The 19,192-nt window shown below is 55.0% G+C and overlaps 1 protein-coding gene across 2 annotated transcripts in view; it reads left to right on the top strand.

Annotated features, from left to right (window-relative positions):
• Tcf20 (transcription factor 20) overlaps positions 1 to 19,192 on the top strand; it is a 179,980-nt gene that overhangs the window by 50,193 nt on the left and 110,595 nt on the right. The gene's annotated exons all lie outside the window — the stretch shown is intronic.

Genomic DNA, 19,192 nt, shown 5'->3' with positions numbered 1-19,192 from the left:
TGCTTGAGGACAAGTGTGAGACGAGCCCTCTGACTACCCCACAGGGCTGTGGGCCCCTCTCATCTGTCTCAGTATTTGCAGAATGAGCACATGCACTGCCCTGCCTCTCTGGTCAGCCTCGGGCTCCCTCTGGACCACTGGCCATGCTTGTCACATGGCTTCCCCGGAAGCCAGTGTCTGGACCAGTTGATACCACTCATGTGTCCTGTCAGCCTTCTGCCCATGTGTCAGTGCCCCTCTGTCCTTAGCAGGCTCTGCTGCCAGGCCTGTGTGGACACTGGGCAACTCAGAGGCTGTGACAGTCCCAGCCTGTTTCATCCACACCTCTGTCAGAAGATGGAAACTAAAACCCAGAAAGGTTTAAGTAGCAATGTGTTGTCAGCTGGCCAGTGGGGTAGAACCAGGATTTGGACCCAGTTTCAGCTGACTCCACCCGTGGCTTCCCCAGGATCAACACCTTGCCTCAGTCCCCATCTCATCTCTGCCCACCAAAATCCAGCTACCCTTCAAGGCCCCACTTGGAGGGGTCAAACTCAGTTCCGTCCATGTCTCCATTCATTCACGCATCCATCCATGCATTCATCCCAGGTGTCCCGTGTCCACCACCACGTCAGGCACCTTTCCAGCCAGTGGGACACTCTGAGATTGAAGTCCAGGTTGTGGGCTTTGGTGTTACAAGTTCACCTAGGGTAAACCTCTCTGAGCCTTAGTTTCTTCACTTGTAAGATAAGGTGGCGACATTAGTGCCTGCCCTGGGTGATAGAAAGATGGGGTCCTTGCATGTTAGTTGGGGAATTAAACCTGGCACGTAGTAAGTCCTCCTCTGTGTCCCATGCTGTTGGTCTCTGTCCCCTATGCTCACTGGCCCCCTCCAGGAAGCTCCCAGCTGGTGGGCATCTTCTTCCCAGCTGTCTCACTTGCTTTTTGTGTCCCAGTGGGAAGAACTGAGGGTCAGGTGGGGTCCTTCCTGACCGCACACATCTAGGGGGCTATAACTGCCCCCCAATTTTCCACCCCACCCTGGCTACCAGACCAGTGCTCTGCACATAATAGACACTTAATACATGTTTGTGGAATTGAATTAACGATAAAACGAGATAATGGCCTGGAAGGAGCCTGAGTTGTTAGGAGGGAATGCACAGCGTAAAAACCAGGCATATTTTTTTAAGCAGATTAATCTGGTCTTAACTCATTCTAATAGCCTGCGCCCCTATTGGCCAAGACCATTACAGTAATATACGGCCAGGGCCGTGGAGTTGGGAGGTAGCGGCGCCTCAAAGCTCAACTTCCGAAAATGCCTCCCAGCTGTCCACACTGGAGCCAGGAGAGCTGCAGGGTCTCCTGCCTGGGTCATACAGAGGGGGAGGACAGGGCGTGAAGAGACCAAGCTCAGTGAGGTCATGGGGCTTACATGAACACGGGCAACCAGATGCTGGGAGGGAGATGGCATAGGAGGGCTGGGCTTCTGCAGAAATGGTGACATTCTCTGTGCTTATGCCTAATGCCAGAGCTGGAGCTACAAGATTCCCAACCCAGAGAGCTCTTTTTTCTCAGCTCCTCACCCTGTAAGTCAAGTTCAGTGCTTCTGAATGTACAAACCCTAGGGGAGGAGGTATGAAGTTAGTAGTCTTTCACACTTTAGTCTGAATTCTTATCCTGGTGAGGGCTTGGGAAGTGAGGGACCAGGAGGTCAGTGGGCAGAAGGAGTGGTTCAGCTCTAGTCAAGGTAGGTGGAACAACGGGACCCAAAGCCGTGGTGTCACAGCCAATCTTTACAGTTGTCTTCTGCCCTCGTCTTGAGTGCGGAAGGAGAGGTGAAAATCAGAACTTGTCTGGATTGGGGAACAAGAGGTTAGGATGACCAGAGGAGGTTCCACATTCATCATTTGGTGATCTGACAGCAGTTATCACTGGCCAGATGCAAGGCATAGCTTCTCAGCGAGTGTCCTGTGTGACTGTCCTGCAGCTTATCAGGGGCATTGCTGTGCTGTCGCCAGAGCCCCACTGTTGCCACCAGATGGCTCAGGTTGGTGCCCAGGCCTGGCTCTCCCTCACTGAGCCTCTGTTTCCTGGTCAGGAGAATGGCTGTAGTAGTGACAGTGCCAGCATAGCCCCAGGCACAGGGGAAACCCCACCAGTGACGGTTCCCCAATTCTCCCACAGCCTAGGAGGAGCCAACCTGGGGTGCATGTCATTCCCTGTCATCCCTGGGTCCCAGCAGAGGCATACAAACCGCAAATACAAGGTAGTGGAGGGGTAAGGACATTCCTCTTGGCTGGGGGCTTCCTAGTTCTGAGTTTTCTGGGGAGGGGGCTGCCTGGGGTCCCCTAGTGTTCCCCCCTCATTGCTTCCCACCTGCCTGCTAGCAGGCAGCCGAACCTCAGCTGCTGGCCCAGCCTGGCAGGACGGCTGCAGTTTTAATCAGCCATGGCGCCGCTTTCTTTGGAAGGAGAAATTGCAGGTGGCAACTCGTAATTTCCCAGGCTTCTCCCTTTCATTAATTTCTCCCTGCAAAATGGAGGCTTTCTGCTGAGCCGGGAATTGGCAGCCGAGCGCGGCATCTCTGGCTCAGCCACGCTCTCTGCTTGAGGTGGGGGTGGTGGTGGGGGCAGTGGCAGCTGCTGTGCTCACACAGTTTGCTGTGCCCCCTCACAGAGGCCAGAGGTTTATTCCATGTTCAAATTGGCTCGCCGAGCCCCACTAGGTCTGGAAAATTGCCTGGTTCGCCCTGTGCTTGCTGCTCCATCCCCGGTGGCAAGAGGAGGTACAGGTGGGGACCTGCCAGGGTCAGCCATCAGTGGACCATGAAGGGGGCAGAGGGTCTCTGAGTTCCCAGGGCCCCCCTGCCCTCTGTAACTCCATCTCTGCTGGAGCAGGCTTTGGGGCTGCCAGAGCATGCCCACCTTCGAGCCCCGAGTGCCTCTGGGAGCTAGGCCTGTGCAAGGATGGAGATGAGGTGGAGGATGGTGGTCCCATCAGGGCCTCAGAGAGGTAGATGGCACTCTGATGATGACAACCATCTAATGGTCAAACCCCACCCCCCCCGAATAGGCTGGGGGTACAGAGATTAGAGGATGGGCAGCCTGGGGAGGTCAGAGCCTGGAAGGACAGGTGGGAGGTGGGTGGGAAAGAGTTCCTGATCCTAGAGCAGCCAAAGAACAGGACATATCACCTGTCCATTTGTCCATGGAAGTTGGTTAAGAAGCCACTTGGGAGATCTCAACATGGACTTAAGGGGTGAGCCAGGTGTCTAGAAGGAGTTTGGTCTCCCCTGGGGGCTGGGGGATCCTTGGTGAGATGTGTAGTTTATACAGACCTATGGGTGGCCAGTGTGGAGAGTGTTTGCAAGGGGGACACAGGAGGACCAGGAAGGATGCTGGGGCTGACTTTCCTAGGCAGGTGAAAGAGCCACTGTTTGTTGGGGAGGAGGGAGATGGTCTTTATCAAGAGGAAGTACCACTGAGTAAGAATTAGGGAACTGGGCCAGCTAGTGAGCTTATTTTTCTCCAGCAGCCCTGGGGACCAGGAGGTAGCACTGGAAGGGTGAGGCCCACTTGCTCATGGGTTGGGTTTGCAGTGCTTGTGGGACTGCATGCGGATGACCCAGGGGGATTCAGTTTAGTTCCTGCTGTCTGTCCCCTGTGGGTGACCAGGGAGAGGAGCTGCTGTGTCCAGAGCTCTCCATGGGCTGCTCATCCTCTGTGTCTCTGAGCCTCTCTGAATCTGCTTTCTGGTTTGGAAGGCACAGGCTGCAGAGAGAAGCAGGTCTCAGGGCACAGGGCCACCTGTGGAATCTGAAGCCAGGTTTGGCTGGAGCTCTGGGCCCTCTAATCCTCAGCCTAAAAGAGGACCAGTGCATGCCCTACCCGTACAGGATGTGCCCTCAGCTTTTCCAGGGGACATCACACCAAGACCACCCATGAAGCAGGGGCTGTCCTGAGAGAAGTCCAGTGCTTCCATTTGGAGGAGTGGACATGGGGAAGCCCAAACCCAGAGCTCCTCAACACCTCTGGCAAGTTACTGAACTCTGCCTCAGTTTCTCCAGCTATAAAATGAGATGCTTCTGCCCATGTTGAGACTTGAAGTGCTCATCAGAGTGCCTGTCTTGTGCAATGGCTGTAGAATGATGCATTGCTGCTTCCTCCCAGAGCTGGGGAAGATCTCCGGAGGGCCGTGCACAGACACAAGGTGTGGCGGCTTCATGAGCCAGGGGCTGTGCCAAGTCCCCAGGGAATTGGGAGGGCCCTTTGGGGTGGGGCAAGGAGCATGGGGCCCAGGTTGAGGGGCTCATGCCTCCTCTCCCAGACTTAGGGCTCTCCCTGTGCCTGCCATTTCCTAATGAAGCCCCTCACTGTAGCACCCATCCTGGCCTTCCCACCTCCCTGAGACCACCACCATGTTGGATTCTACCTGCATCTCCCCAAGTCTGTGGTCTATTTATGGAGTTCCTAGGAAGGAATCTAGTGCGGCTTTGATCTTTTCGGAGGAATGGGCAGCAGAGGCTGGGCGGGAACTGGCTGTATATTTTCTGCCTTAATGGGGTATTAAGTAGACAGCCCAGATGGGGATCTCCCGGCGGGCGGGCGGGCGGGAGGGGGTGGGATGCAGCCTGCTTCGTATCAGCCTGAAATACGGCCTCACCACCACTGAACCTCAAAGGATGCTACCTTTGGGCTGGCTGGGAACCAGCTTTGATGTACTTTTTGCTGCGGAGGTACTGGGCAGAGCTTCCTGGCACAGGAGACTGCAGCCTGGGCCCCAGCTGGACAGGAGTGTGGTCTGCCAGGCACCTGGGAGAGGGGCCCACCTTGCTGTCCTTTCCCCTTTTTCTTTTCCTCACTTCTCCTTCCCATATTCCTCTCCTCTCACCTCCCTTCCCCTTTTATCCCCTCTTCCTTCTCCCTTTGGCCTGAGCCATTTCCAAGCTGAGCACACCTCTCCCACCCCCAACATCATCGCTCATTCATGAGGGTCTCCTGAATGAATGTGTGGAAAAGGCAAAGGCTGCCAAGGCCAGTGGTGATGATGGAGCCTGGCGTTTCCCTCCTCATCTGGTTGACTGAACTTGGAATCGCTTGTGCTCATTGGGTAAATTGCTTAGATGCTCTGTACATTCGTACCTAGTCTGGAGGATGGAGATCTGGTCATTACTGTCTATAGGGTCGTGCATATTGAATGAGTAAATACTGCCAAACACATGGATCCCTGCCCTGTCCTGAACAACTCTATCAGTTGCTAGGTTCACTGTTTCTTTATGATCTAGGACCAGGTCTGGACCTCTCTGAGCCTCCTTGGTACCATAATGTACCCTAGCTTACAGAGCCAGGTTGGGGAGGATGAAACGGGGGTTCCTGAGACCTTCCCTTGTTACTAACCTCCCCACTTATAGAACTTGGCAAAGGGGGCATCCAACATACAGCTGTGACCATAGCTTCCATGAAAAGTCCGTCCACGTAGTATCTTAAACCTGACTGTGTGCCAGGACTGGAGGCTGGGATTCAGCCAGGTGCGGTCTTAGCCTGATGACAGTTAGGCCAGGCAGCTGAGGCACACACTCAGTGAAGAGGCTGTTTTAGAGCTGCAATGTGTGACCTGTGACTTGAGTGTGATGTTGAAGGATCCTGGAGAAGCCCTGCTAGAACAGAACCATGGCCAATGGCAGCTTCCTTCCTTTTTCCTTTCCTGTTCCCACCCTCATGTGGGACATCCAGGAATCTCACATGGCCAGGATGGGAAGGAGAGGCTTGGCTCTGGTCTCTGCCCCTCATTGGCTGGCGACCTTGGTAAAGCCTCTTGTGGCCTTCGTTTCCTCATCTGCTAAAGTGAGGTGGAATGCTAGTGACCTACTTTGCATGGGTGGCTCAAAGGCTGGTGGGTGGGGTGGGAGCCCTTGGAGGTCTATCTTGGGAGCCTCTACCCCACCCCCTGCCACTCCCAAACATACCTGCCCCAGGGCCAGACACAGGATGGCAGAATGGAAATTTTCACACACACACACCCCAGAACCAAGAAGGCCACACCCTTTCTGGGCCCCTCCCTACAGACTTTAGTTCATCCCAGACAGTGCCTCCCCTGGGACCTGTCTACTTCATTCTTATCCCCTCCACAGACCCCCAGCTACAGCTGCCACCAGCTTGCGTCCTGTCTGGTATTAACCCGTTTCCCCATCTGGAGAATGGGGCTCCTGACACCTGCTAGAGCCGCCATTATACCTTCCAGGTCCTGCTGTGAGGAGTGCCTCTCAGCTATCCCAGCAGAACCCCTTTCCCCAGTGTTCCTTTCCCTGCCTTCCCATACTGACTCCAGGGCTGGAGGGGGGTTGGAGACTGCTAGACCCTCTTGGGCTTCTCTCCCAGGCCCCCATCACTTCCACAAGGGCACTTTCTCCAAGGGCTTGGGTTCAGGGACATGCCGTAGGTTGCCCAGCTAGAATTGGGGGCATAAGGCTTGAAGTTTTGTCCCGTTCTCCCCTCTCCACCCCCCCCCCCAGCCTATGTGGTTGCCTAGTCCAGGGGTTTTGTTCCAGGGTCTATTCTTCCTTGACTGGGACAGAAATCTGCCATGGGAAAGGCTACTCATCTGCTCAGGTTCTGCCTGTGACAGGGAGAAGGGGAGACCCCTGTCCTCCATAACAGCCCTCAGCCAAAGGATGCAACCAGCCCAGCCCCCATCACCCCATAGCATCTGCCCTTGCTCCCCCAGGCCTCTCCCAGAGGTCCACTGCCTTTCAAGATAGGGTCTGAAGCCCCGCCTCCTGGAAGGCCCTGCCTCCCCTGGCCTGCAGAGTTTGTACCCATCCTATTCCCTCTGCTGGAAACAGCACTCCCTGCTGGCTCCCTCTGACAGACAAGGTACACACCTGGCCAGGCAGTCCTTTCTCTTGATGGTCACATCTGCCTCCCTCACTGCAGAGGGTAGCCCACTCCTGTCTGGCTCACTTGTCACCCTGGGGCCTGACACAGAGTAAGCACTAGGTAAATATTTGCTGAAAAACCAACGACTTCCAGAGCAGCTCCACGTCACTGAGGATCTGAGCCGACCCCTTGCCTGCTCCAACACCTATGAGGACTCCCTAGTGCCTTCGAAGAAATAAACATCCTAAACTTCTAAGCCTGGTTTTTGAGGCTCTCCATGGCTCCCTCCCACCCAGCCTTGCCTGTGGCCCACTAGCAGACACTTAACCCCTAGCCTGGCAAATTCAGATGCTGTGCTTCCTGTCTAGACTGCTATCTGCTCTGCCCTGGTGCCTAACTTCAGAGGAGACCTCCCCCTCCTCCACCTCTCCATGCCACCTCCACCTTGGAGGGCCCACGACTTTGTCCCAATTAGCTCTGTCCCAACCATAGTGCAGCACCACCCCTGACCTGGCCTCCTGTGGGTGGGGCTCCAGGGACTGCTGGTATTTGGCAGGGTCAGGATAGAGTGAGAAGAAGAGCAGCAGGGAGGAGGCAGGCTCAAGTTGGCTGTTTAGACAGAGGGGGCCCAGAGGTGATGTGTCCTGAGCTGGGGTGCACGGAGTCGGGGTGGTGGTGGGTGTTGGAAATATGGGCCCCAAAAGTGACCACGTGGAGAGGGGTGATCTGGCCAAGAGATTCTTTATTGCTGGGTGGGAGAGGGAGAAAGCCGAGAGAGCCAAGAGAGAGGGGGGGGGAGGGGGAGGGGGAGAGGGAGAGGGGCAGGGGCTTAAATACCCCTCAGTGGGACTCAGCATGATCTGATTGGTTAGGATCTTATGGTTCATGCTGATTGGAGGTTGGGGCAGAAGAAGGATTCAAGCTAGACTTGAGGCAGGACCGTGACCCAGGAACACAGAAGCTTAAGGGTGCAGTGAGAGCTGAAACCTATCGGCGCCATTATTGCCAACAGTGGGGGTTCCTGAGACCCTCCCTTGCTACTAACCTTCTCACTTCCTGTCCTCCAGCAGTCACAGGCCTGGAAGTCCTGTGACCCCAAGTTCTAGGACTGTGAGGGGAGGAGAGGAGATGAGGGGCAATCCCTTACCCTCTCTGGGCCATGAAACAGTAGGTTGGAGTCCATCAGAAGTCACAGCCCAGGCAAAGCCCTGGGCCCAAATGGTTTTTTTGTTTTTCCCCCTAATATTAAAATGAGGAAGCTTTTCTAGCTTCTCTCAATAGCTGGACTGCACCAGCCACAAGGATGCACCCAGGAGAGGAACTGGGTGGTCCTTGCTCTTGAGCCCCAACCCAGCTGCTGAACAGGGGCCCACTCTCCTGCAAGGCACAGGTTTCCAAACCTACCTCTCCATCCCCTGTCCTGAGATAAAACTGCATTCATCTCCCCCAACCCCCCGATATTCGAGACAGTCTGCCTCGTTTTAAAATTCCTTCAGCAGCCCCAGGCCCAGCGGCTTCTCCAGCGAAGGAACGAAAGGAACGAGGCCGCACGTGACTCTGCTCTGCGGCTGGGAAGGCTTTGATGTTGCGGCGATTGCAGGCCGCCCCTCCCCCGCGCAGTCCCTCCCTCCCCACCGCCCCCCTTCCCCTCTCCTCCCCTCCTTTTTTCCTCTGCTCCCTTCCCCCTTCTCCACCACCCCCTCTACTTTTCCTCCTATCCCTCTTTTCCCTTCTCCCTCTCCTCTCCGCTTCCTCCTCCCTCTCTTTTCTCCTCCTCCTCCCCTGCTATTCTCTACCCGCCCCCTCCAGGTACCTGCTAATTGCCTTGCTCCTGCTATTACTTACCTGGTTTGGTAAGACCCAGCCCGATCCCTTCCAGGAGGCTGAAGTTTTGAGGTGGCGGAGGGGGCCCTGCTGTGGGGACAGTGTAGAGTTGTCAAGCTGCTGGCTGGGAGAGGAAGGGAAGGGTGGTTAGTGACCAAGGGGGGCCATTCTGGGGAGGAGTGACATCCCTCTACCCCCTACCCCAGTCCAGGGTGACCCACTATTCCTAACATGTTTTGTTCATGAGACTTTGAGGCCCGGGCTGCTCAGTTCAGGGCCACAGTCCTTTTGTCCTGGGGGGGGGGGTGGTGGGAGGGGGACTGAGGCCCTAGGGCATTGGAGGCTGGCCTGCTGGAGGAGGGAAAGTAGGAGAAGGAATGTGGGGACTTGCAGCACTGGGGGGTGTGGAATGCAAATAGGAGAGGACCTGCATGATCCCCACCCCCCCAGCAGATCCCTCTTCCTCCCACTGGTTGGGAGAGGGTTCTCTGGGATCTCTGGCAGGTATGGTCTGATCTCTCATCAGGAGCTGGGGTGTAGAAGCTCTTGGTGTCTGGGGTTTATGCTGTTGTCACACTGCAACAGTAGGAGAAGCCAGTGATTGCCCAAGTGCTGGCACAGGGTTGGGGTCCTTCCTTGCCGGGACCCCTTCAGTCTCCACCTCCTGCTGCATTGACGGCTCCTGGAAGCCAGGGCTTGGGCTGGCTGGCTCCAGACTGGCCTGGGGAGGCCCTAGTGGTACACACATCTTGGGAGAGGGACCAGTTACAGCTGTGGCCCCAGGTGATGGCACTGCCCCCCCCTCCTGCTGTAGCTAAGTCTGTCCTCTGGTGGGAGCCTATGAAAGGCAAGTGGGAGACAAAGCAATTAGGGCAAAATTGTGCTTTGCCTACTGTGCATCTGGCCATTCACTGAGGACTCAAGGGTGTTACCTGCCCTGCTGCCCCTCCCTAGCACCACCACTGCCCTCTGTTGCCGGAGTCTGTGCAGGCCTAACCTTAGTGGGGTCACCAGACTCCTCTTCTGGAGTCTGTCCTGTTCCCCACTTAGTGACATTAGGCTGCTCCTGTCTTCCTGGAGTCCTTTTTCAGCAGCAGTCACTTGTAACTGTCCACACCCACTGGCACAGCCACTGTCAACCCATCAGTGTAGCTGCCATGTGCTGCTCACCTGCCCTTTCTCCAGAGGGCCTCCATCCATCTTGTGCTGAGCCTCCCTGATAAATTGCTGTGGGAGCTGAGCTGAGGCTCTTGGCTCTCCTTTGGGCTAGGGAATCTGGTGAAAGGAGCACCTGAGGCCTTGGTTTGCATCCTGATTAACTGTGCAACTTTGGGTATGTCACTGGCCTTCTCTGGGCATGAGAAAAGGCTTGCTGTGAGTAGATTGACAAGAGGGTGAAAAAAGTCCTTGGCACCTTGTACAAATGTGAGTGCTGAAATGAATGGTCCTCTGTACCCTGTGCCCAGCACATCCTCACAGATGTGTGCTCTGTGTGTGGGTCAGTGACACAGCCATTGCTGTGAGCCTGAGGCACATCTTTCTTCCCCAGAGACTCCTCATCATCAACTGGGAATGGTGAGCCCTATCCAACTTCCTTGCCCAAGATTGCTCAGCTGGGCCATCCAGTACCGGCGTGGACACTTTGGCATGCCTAAGCTTGTGGACTGTTAAGGCATGGGGCACAGGTTCTGGGGCCTGAGATCCAATCCTGACCCCTCTTCCAGGCTGCTGTGTGGCTCGGGTGGGGTGGTTAGTGCACTTCTCTGAGCTCAGCCGTGGCATCTGATAGTAATGTCTTCTCCCTCCCGGAGGAAGCAACATAGTGGCACATAAGGCACCCGGCATGGAGTAAGTGCTTGCTCAATGTCAGCTGTAGTTGTTGCTGTTTTTATTATTTGACTTGAAAATCTCCTGCTCCACGTGCTGCTTCTACAGTCGTCATTTGTGAAAAGCTGAGCTGAATAAATGGGGACCAGCAAGATTATATCCCTGAGCCCTGCTTAGGGCTGGCATCAACAGGGCCCCCTTGAAGCTCTGGCGATGAGGAGGAACTTGGCTCTGTCCTGGTGGCCTGGCCAGGGTCCCATTTGGGGGCGGGGGGTCTTAGCCCTGCCTGGCCTGTCTCCCGGCTGACAGCTCGGGCACTGTGAGCTGGCTGCCAGCCAAGCTGCTTCCTCTCTCCCGGCTGGCTGTCATCCCGGGCCTGATGCCAGGAGGCCGGCTGGTGGGCAGCAGCTCGAACACCACAGGGCTGTGATCCCAGCCACGAGACTCCAGGCAGGGCTGGGTGTTGGGGCCTCCAACCACCCCTTGCAGTCCTTGGGGAGCTGGACACAGCTGCACCAGCTTTCAGCACTGCCCCCAAGTTGGCGCCTGGGCAGAGCCGGGAAGAGCAGATTTGTAGAAGCAGTGATGAAAGAGCACATCCGGAGAAGGAGGTCCGTGGAACAGTGTGGAACCTCCACATGAGCATCCAGAAAATGGAGCAGTTTATATCCCCTGTGACCAGGCGTTTCGTCAGTGCTCAGTGTGTCCACTATGTCCATGGCTGTGCCAGGGACAAAGGATGTAGCATCCTGGTGGCCGAGGCCTGTTTGGCAGAGGATAGGCTGCTGCTGAAGAGGATGACGATGGTGGTGGTAGTGATGATGTTGCCAATATTAGGCAACTCCAAACAGTTTCTCCCGGCACACTGTTCTGCATCCTGACAAATGTGAACTCTCCTGGTAGTTCCCAGGAACTCCGTAGAGGGGGCCACTGTTCTTATCCCCACATTGTGGATGCGGAAACAGATCTATTCACAGCTATTTCATGGCCAAGGCAAGACTACAACCCTAGCTGGATGGCTCAGAGTCTGCACTCTGGGTGACACTTGGGGTCTGAGAATGAGGGCACCAGGTAGGGAGCTGGTCATCCTGCCTGGGGGCCCAGAAGGACTGCTTGGGTTTGGGCAGAAGGCTGCACTGGATTTACGGCAGATGAGGGTTGAGCTGGCTCACAGGGTGGGGCAGCTGTGGTAAAAGAGGAGTTCACTTCAGATGTTACCTTTTCTCCTGGTTGGGAAGGAAGTACCCTAGCTGGGATTAGGAAGGTAAGGAGTCTGCTGTGTCACCCTTTCTCCTGCTGGGCCCTGACCTGGTCTTCTCCCTCTGTAGCAGTGTGGGTCATCATCAGGTCTCTGAGGCCCCTGCCTTATGACTAGTGGTATTTTGGGCAGCCTTCATCCCACCAGTACCTAGCTGTGCTGTCTGTGTCTTGCCCCAAGCATATCTCCCAGTGCTGAAGCCACCGAGCACACAGGACCCTATCCTGAGGGCCGCCTCTGCCCACAGACCTCTGTTCTACCTTATCACACATTTGTATTTTCCTCTGTGAGCCGCCAGACACTCTGCCTGACACCTGGTGAAACTGGACAATCCAGGCATGGCTGGTGACTGCAGCAAGTCTCTCTCTACCTGGCCTCATCGTCCTTTCTGTACAGTGGGCATACCTCTACCTTGTGGTTGGCCGTGAGGTTTAAACCAGATTATCACAAATCTCTGCAAGGACTCTCCTGGCCTCAGTCAGCGGCAGCTATTGCAGGTAGGAAGCCTAAATCCTTGTGACCGCAGGGCCCAGCACCCTGGACAGCACCGGCCTGGCCCTGCCCTCTCCGGGAGTGAAGGGGAGAGGGAGGTCCCTGTCCCACCCGCCGGCCTCCCTCCTCTGCCACGCCCACCCTCATCCGCCTCCCCAGGCCTCCCTCTCGCGCCTGGAGTCTTTAGTCTTCGGCACAGTCTGGTAATTAAAAACCTTCAAGGGGGACTTTATTGAGTTAGCATTAGTTATTTTGTCAGGCTGGGAGAGCGAGAGAATTATCTGTCCTCCGGGAGAGGGGGCTGGGCGGGGGCCGTGGGCTGAGATTGGCAGGTGCCTGCCGGTGCGCGCGCGGCGCTGGGGCTCAGCAGCACCGCACTGCAGGCGCCGCGCGGGGCGGGAGCGGCCCGGGAGAGGAGCGGGCCTGGGGCCTTGCCCAGCCAGAGGCTCGCCCTGCGGCATGTGCCCACTGCCCAAGCCCTTCCTAGCTCCTGGCCGGGGCTCCGAGGTCTCCCGGCTTTCAAAATAAGCCCTGCCAGAGCGAAGATGGCTGCAGGCTCGGGGAGACACTGCGGGGCTCTTTGCTTCCCGTGCTGGGGTTCCCATTCCAAAGCTTCTCCCAGGGCAGGACGGGCCTTTAGGTCAGTGGGCTAGTTTGAAGAGCTTTCTCTCTGCCCATCCCTTCTCATAGCCAAAAGTGCCCCCTTAGAATCAGGTAAGCCGCAACTAGGGTTTGGTGTGATCTTGGGCCAGCCCCTCACCTGTTTGCCCTCGGATCCCAGCCTGTAACAGAAGAACAGCAGTATCTCCAAAGTCCCTTTCAGGGTTGTCAGGAGCAATAAAGGAGGTCCAGGACATGGCCTGTTTTTATTCCTCTGGGACTGTTTAAAGATTCAGCCCTAGGGAAGGAGCCAACATTTGCCCCTTCTGATTGTCACTCCCTCTGTGATAATGGAAGTAACCTGGCAAGACAGGTGTTCTCAGCCCAGGTTTCCAATGAGCAAACTGAGGATTGAAGCAGCCAGATGGTTTGCTCAGAGTCCCAGGCAGGACTGGTGACGACCAGCCAGGAGCTGGGTCCAGACCTGGAGCCACACTCTTAAGCCACTGAATATTCTAGGGAAGGTGCCAAGCAGGGACATTTGTCAGCCTGCTACACGTCTTGGACCTGGCTAGGAAACTACTTCTGGGGGTGCTGGGCACTGGGCCCATGTCTGCCTTGTGGCAGAGCCACACCCAAATCCCTGGCTCCTCTGCCCTGCCTTCAAGACCCAGCCCCTGAGATCCAGGCCCTGCCATTCCTCATGGGAAGTACTGCAGTGGCAGATGCAAGATCTGGACCCCAAGGTTTATGACAGTGGAAGGGGCACAGACGCCATGTATCATGTCTGTGTCACCCGTGATCAGACCCAGTCACTCAGTAGGGCTGTCCTGGGACTAGGCCTGCAGTGACTGACCTCAGGTACCTATGCTCTGAAGGTGTGGAAGACAAAGGCATGGAGGGACTGGCCTGCAACAAGAAGGCCTGAGTCCTACCTGGATCTCATCATCTCGCTGGTCATGGGGCATCTATGCCTCATTTAGTGCTTTATAGCACACACAGGCCTCTTTGTCCTCCACATTCCTGCCCCAACCTCCTCCTCTGAGAAGCCTTTTAGGATTTTTCTTGTTGCTCATTCCCCAGGGTCCCATGGCCCAACTTGGTTACAGTTGCCAGGTTGGAATGTTACCTCCTGAGGGCAGGGATGAGCTGTGGGGTGAGTGGATCTCCAGTCTCAGAGCATCTGCTGGGTCCTGGCCTAGTCCAAGCTCTACTACAGATTTCCCAGTTGCGAAACAAGTCCAAGGCATAGCGCTGGTGCATGGGGACCACGTGACAGGACAAGGGCAGAAAGGGTCCTTTTACTGCATCCTTAGCCCCTGTGTGCATGTTCTGTGCTAAGCTACTGGGCCTGGGGTGGGGTGGGGCGGAGCAGGACACAGACACTGAGCCCTGACCCCTAGGTCAGGTGCTGCCTCCTACTGTCTGCGGAACCTGAGCAAACTCCCCCTTGTGAAATGGGAGTGTTTACCTTGACCCTGTCCCATCATGGACAGAGAGCTCAGCATGCAGAAGGGGCCCATGAGTGTTCATTTGTGCCTTGTCTCTAAGCTTCAGATTCCTTATTTGAGAGATGGGAGAGAAGTCCTTTTGGCTTTCTTATGCTCACGAGACGTAGATCATAGTGTGTGGGAGGTGCTTGCTACTTGTCCAGGTCTGACACCTCAAGTCTGAAGGGGCAGGAGGTTAACTAGTGTTCTTCAGCCAGGATAGGCACTGGCTGCTGTGGGGGGCCAGGTAGTCAGGGCCTGCCCTAAACCCCTCACACTTGTGGTCTAAACTTCAGTTTTTAATCTGTGCTCACAGTACCAGATCAGAGTCAAGACTGGGTTCAAGAGGCTTCCACTTCCTGGGGCCCAGGGCTTTACCTTCACCTGGCCCAGGCCAACCCAGGCTGCGGGAGTTGGGGGCCAGCTCAGCTGCCCTGGGCCTCCCCGATACCTGCCTGTCCTGCATACTATCCTGCTTTAGTCACAACTTTCTTGTGTTCATCTGATTCATTCCATGCATAGCTAGCAGAAACCACTCTTGGCAGGTGCTGTCTTTCACGGGTGGCACCAGCATAGGGCTCTACTCCAGGGCTCACGGTTCAGATCACTCAGCTGCCCTGCTGAGGGGCAGCTTGGGAGGCTTGCCAGTGAGCTTGAGCCTAAGGCCTGTGATTCACAGCAGCCTTTGGACACTCATCTGTCCACTCTGGTCCAGACTATAGTGTTATAGACAGGTTCCCTCTCCCCTTCACTGGGTATTTGGTACCTCCTTCTGGAAGCCCTCCCTGACTCCCAGGCTATGGAGAGGGGTCCTACCCTGGGGCACAGGCTAGATTGTGGCCATCAGTTTATTTTTCTTCCAGCCAGAATATGAGCTCCTTGAAAAACATGCATTTCTAGATCCCTGGGCCTGGCACACAGTAGGCACTCAACAAAAGCTTGTGTTTCTTGGACAGGATATAGGAGCTAGGAGGAACTTGAAGATAATTTCAGAGAAAAGGAAATGGAGTCCTAGAGAGGGGAAGGACTGGGTGTGGAGGGAGGCTTTGTGGTGGAGAGGAGTGTTGGAAATGTGGGCCCCAAAATGACCACGTGGAGAGGAGTGATCTGGCCAAGAGATTCTTTATTGCCGGGTGGGAGAGGGAGAGAGCTGAGAGAGAGAGAGAGAGAGAGAGAGAGAGAGAGAGAGAGGGGCAGGGGCTTAAATACCCCTCAGTGAGACTCAGCATGATCTGATTGGTTAGGATCTTATGGTTCATGCTGATTGGAGGTTGGGGCAGAAGGAGGGTTCAAGCTAGACTTGAGGCAGGACTGTGACCCTGGGAAACGGAAGCTTAAGGGTGCAGTAAGAACTGAAACCTATCCGCGCCATTATTGCCAACAAGGAGAAAGCCTGGATTCAAATTCTGGTAGCCTGGAGACTGACCTTGCTGGGCCACTTACTCACCGTTCTGTGCCTCAGTTTCCTTATTTGTAAAAGGCATGTTTATAAATGCGGTTGAATTGAGATTGAGCTGAGGAAAGGGTGAGTTGGGGCACTGTTTAAAGCCCCTAAAGAAGTGGTTCTTTCTAGCACTGCTTTGAGTGGGGAGGGGTTTCCAGGGTTCCTGTGTGCTCCTGTGGGATAAACATCTCCTTGGGCTGAAGGTTGCCAGGAGCTCCCCGAGTACAGGCAAGTACCTTGGGCTGGCTGAAGAGGGAGGCCTATTGGTGAACGCTTCTGTCGGAGCCAGCCAGCCAGGGACAGGTCAGTATTCCTTCTTTGGGATCCTCTGGAATCCAGAGGCCTTCCTCCTGGCCTTCTCTGGACCCTGATGTTACCAGCCACACAAGGCTAAGCAAGGGTCAGGAGCCACAGTCTGCTCCCACAGACCCAGCCTGCCCCCTCCAGGGCCAGGTCAGATCCACAGCTGAATCCAAACTCCCTTCACCAGGGTCTCCCTGCCACCCACGCTTTTGTATTTTGAGAAGATGAAAGATTTTTAGTCCTTTTTGTGTGTGTGCTTCTTTTTTTTTTTTTTTTTCAGCTGGGATTAGTGGATCCCTGGCTGCCAGTTCCTCAAAGCACTGCTGTGTTGAGAGGACATCAGAGGGCCTGTGCTGTGTAGCTTCTCAGGGGCCCTGAGTCTCCTGCAGGCCCTGGGGCAGGGAACTGGGGACTAGAACTAGGAGGAGAGAGACAGTCGGTGAACACAGGCGAATTGCAGGTATGAGCCCCACGGCTAGCCTGGCTTTAAAACCTTGACCACAGTTCTCTGCCTGGCTGGGCTGGCCTGGCCCCCAGGGAGGGCTGGGGCCTGGCCCTGCCTCCCTCAGGCCCCTGTCCCCCGATCGGGCCGGCTCCCTTAGCAGCAGCCAGCGGTGCAGGGGGCGCATGCGTGCGGCGGGAGCGAGCTGGCTGTGGAGAATTAATATTCCTGGAACATCGCCCCGGCCGCCTGCACACGCCGAGGAGAATATTACGGCGATTAGCGGTGGGAGTTCGGCCTGCACGCAATATCTAGATGGAGAATTCGGTGTGATTAATCTGGCGCTAAGTAGCAGCCTCCGGGGTCCGCGGGGCTCTCGCATGTTTGGAATGGGAAAAAAGCTTGGGAGCGCAGTGATTCTTTGGGGGGCTTTTTGGGGGTCTGCCAGGGTAGCAGCTGTGCCCGGGGCAGGCTGCAGGCTCTTGATGACCCTGGTGGGCGGATCACCCCTGGTTTGTGGCCATTGGCACACTGCCAAACCATGGAACTGTGCTGTTCAGAATTGCAGCCCACCTAATACCTACCCAGCCAGGCCTTTCTCTCCCTTCACTCTCTCCTGCGTGCAGGGTCACAGACCCTGGATTGTAGCTTCCCTGCATGCTTCGTGCAACATTCTGGGCCTCAGTTTCCACATCTGTATAATGGATGTATGATTCCTACCCTGATGTCTCAGGTGAAAGTAACTATTCCCCATTTTATGGAGGAGGAAACAGGTTGTGATCATTCTGCAGGGGTGATGCTGTGCTTGGTAGTAGATGTTGGAGGTCACCGTTAACCTGCTAACAACGTGACTTCAACAGCCACCAGTTCCCCGTGCCTTGACTCTGCTCTTGGGGCAATGGCAAATGCTGCTGTTGGTGAACCTTTCAGAGTGTGTGTAATTCGTATGTGTGTGGGGGGTGGTGGCAGGGAGAGAGTATTGATCATCTTATAGATTTGAATCTATGACCCCAACTGTAAAATGGGTATTAAAGTATTTCACTTAGCCGCGCTAGAATAGCCGTCTCCTGTTTGAAAATCTACCCATCTAGGCAGTTTTACAGTCTAACCTCAACACGGGTGAGGCAAGGTGAAGCTGGTCAGGAGAACGCCTGCTTTCTGACCCTTCTGCTCCACCCTCAGCCCCAGTCTGACTGCCTGATAGAAGCACCCAACGCTGGCTGGAAGAGGCTTCTTTTTTGGGATTTGAACTCAGGGCCTTGTGCTTGCGAGGCAGACACTCTACTTCTTGAGCCATGCCTCCAGCCATTTTTTGCTTTAGTTGCTTTTTGGGTAGAGTCTTACATTTTTGCCTGGGGCTAGCTGTGGGCTTCAGGCCTCCTACCTATGGCCTGCCATGTAGCTGGGACCACAGACATATACCACCATGCTTGTTACTGAGATGTGGCTCTCCCTAATTCTTTGCCTGGGCTTGTCTTGATCCTTGATCCTTATTATCTCTGCCTCCTGAGAAGCTGGGATTACATGCATGGGCCACTGTGCCTGGCCTTCTTGACTTTCCCTGGTGTCTTCACTAAAAGGACAAGGAAACCAAAGACCAGAGAAGGAATGAGGTCTGTCCAAGGCTGTACCAAAGTGGCCGTGTTGAGGGAAGATCATGATCCTTGGAGCCAGCTAGGCCTGTGTTGACCATGGGCGAGTCTTCCTTCCTCTGAGCCTCACTTTCCTCATCTGCAGAATGAGAGAGATGTGCCCACCTTTAGAGGTGGAATAGTATAGTGTCTGGAACAGAGCGAGTACTCAACTGTTGGCAAGAAGAGACCTGGGAAACCCAGAGGGCTCTCTGACCAGTATCCAATGCATGGAATTGGCTTGCATCCTCTGCCCAGGGGACTGTACTTGCCAGAATCTCTTGCGGTGGCAGAACTCAACTGTTGAATTTTTTTTTTTTTTTTTAACTCAGTTGCTTTGTACCCCTTGGACAGAACATTTCTAAACCTGATTTGCAGGCTCTTTTTTCTTTTTGCTAGTGAGGCTTTGGACATCCATGCAACCATCATTCTGTCCAGAAATGTATACTGGATCAATCGTCTTCAGTCTCTCTTTTCCATGCAAGCAATGTAATAGCCTTTGAAAGGGGATTGGTTTGTGTTTTACCCAGCAGTGGAGTGGCCTGTGGTCTTGAGCAGCTGAATTTCAAACTGGATTCTTCAGGAAGACTGATTTTAATGAGCACTGAAACAGCTGGCATGGTGCAGGGCAGCAGGGTCAGGGTAAGAGAGGCGGAACTCCATGGGGTTGGCTGTGCATTCATTGCTGACACCTCAGCACCTGGAACAGCGGGAGCTCAAATAAGCACTGCTTGACTGAATGCATGCACACATGATGGGATGGACAGGTGCATGCATGCATGATGGGATGGATGCATGCTGTGATGAGAAGAAGTTGAGTGTGTTGGTTAAGAGCTTAGACTCTGGAACTAGATGGCCTGGAGTCAAATCCTGGCTCTGATGTTGGTTAGCTATGTGACTTAGGGCAACTTAGTTCAGTCCTTTGGCCTCAATTTGCTCATATGTAAAATGGTTGGACCATATGATTTCAGCATTCCTTCCAGCTCAGTTGTTCTGGTCTCTGTGACGTTGGCCTTGATCCTAACTA

Source organism: Castor canadensis, chromosome 8 (assembly GCF_047511655.1).
Source record: "Castor canadensis chromosome 8, mCasCan1.hap1v2, whole genome shotgun sequence".
Lineage (NCBI taxonomy): Eukaryota > Metazoa > Chordata > Mammalia > Rodentia > Castoridae > Castor > Castor canadensis.
Note: the sequence above shows the minus strand (reverse complement) of the source record. Positions and strands in the feature narration are given on the sequence as shown.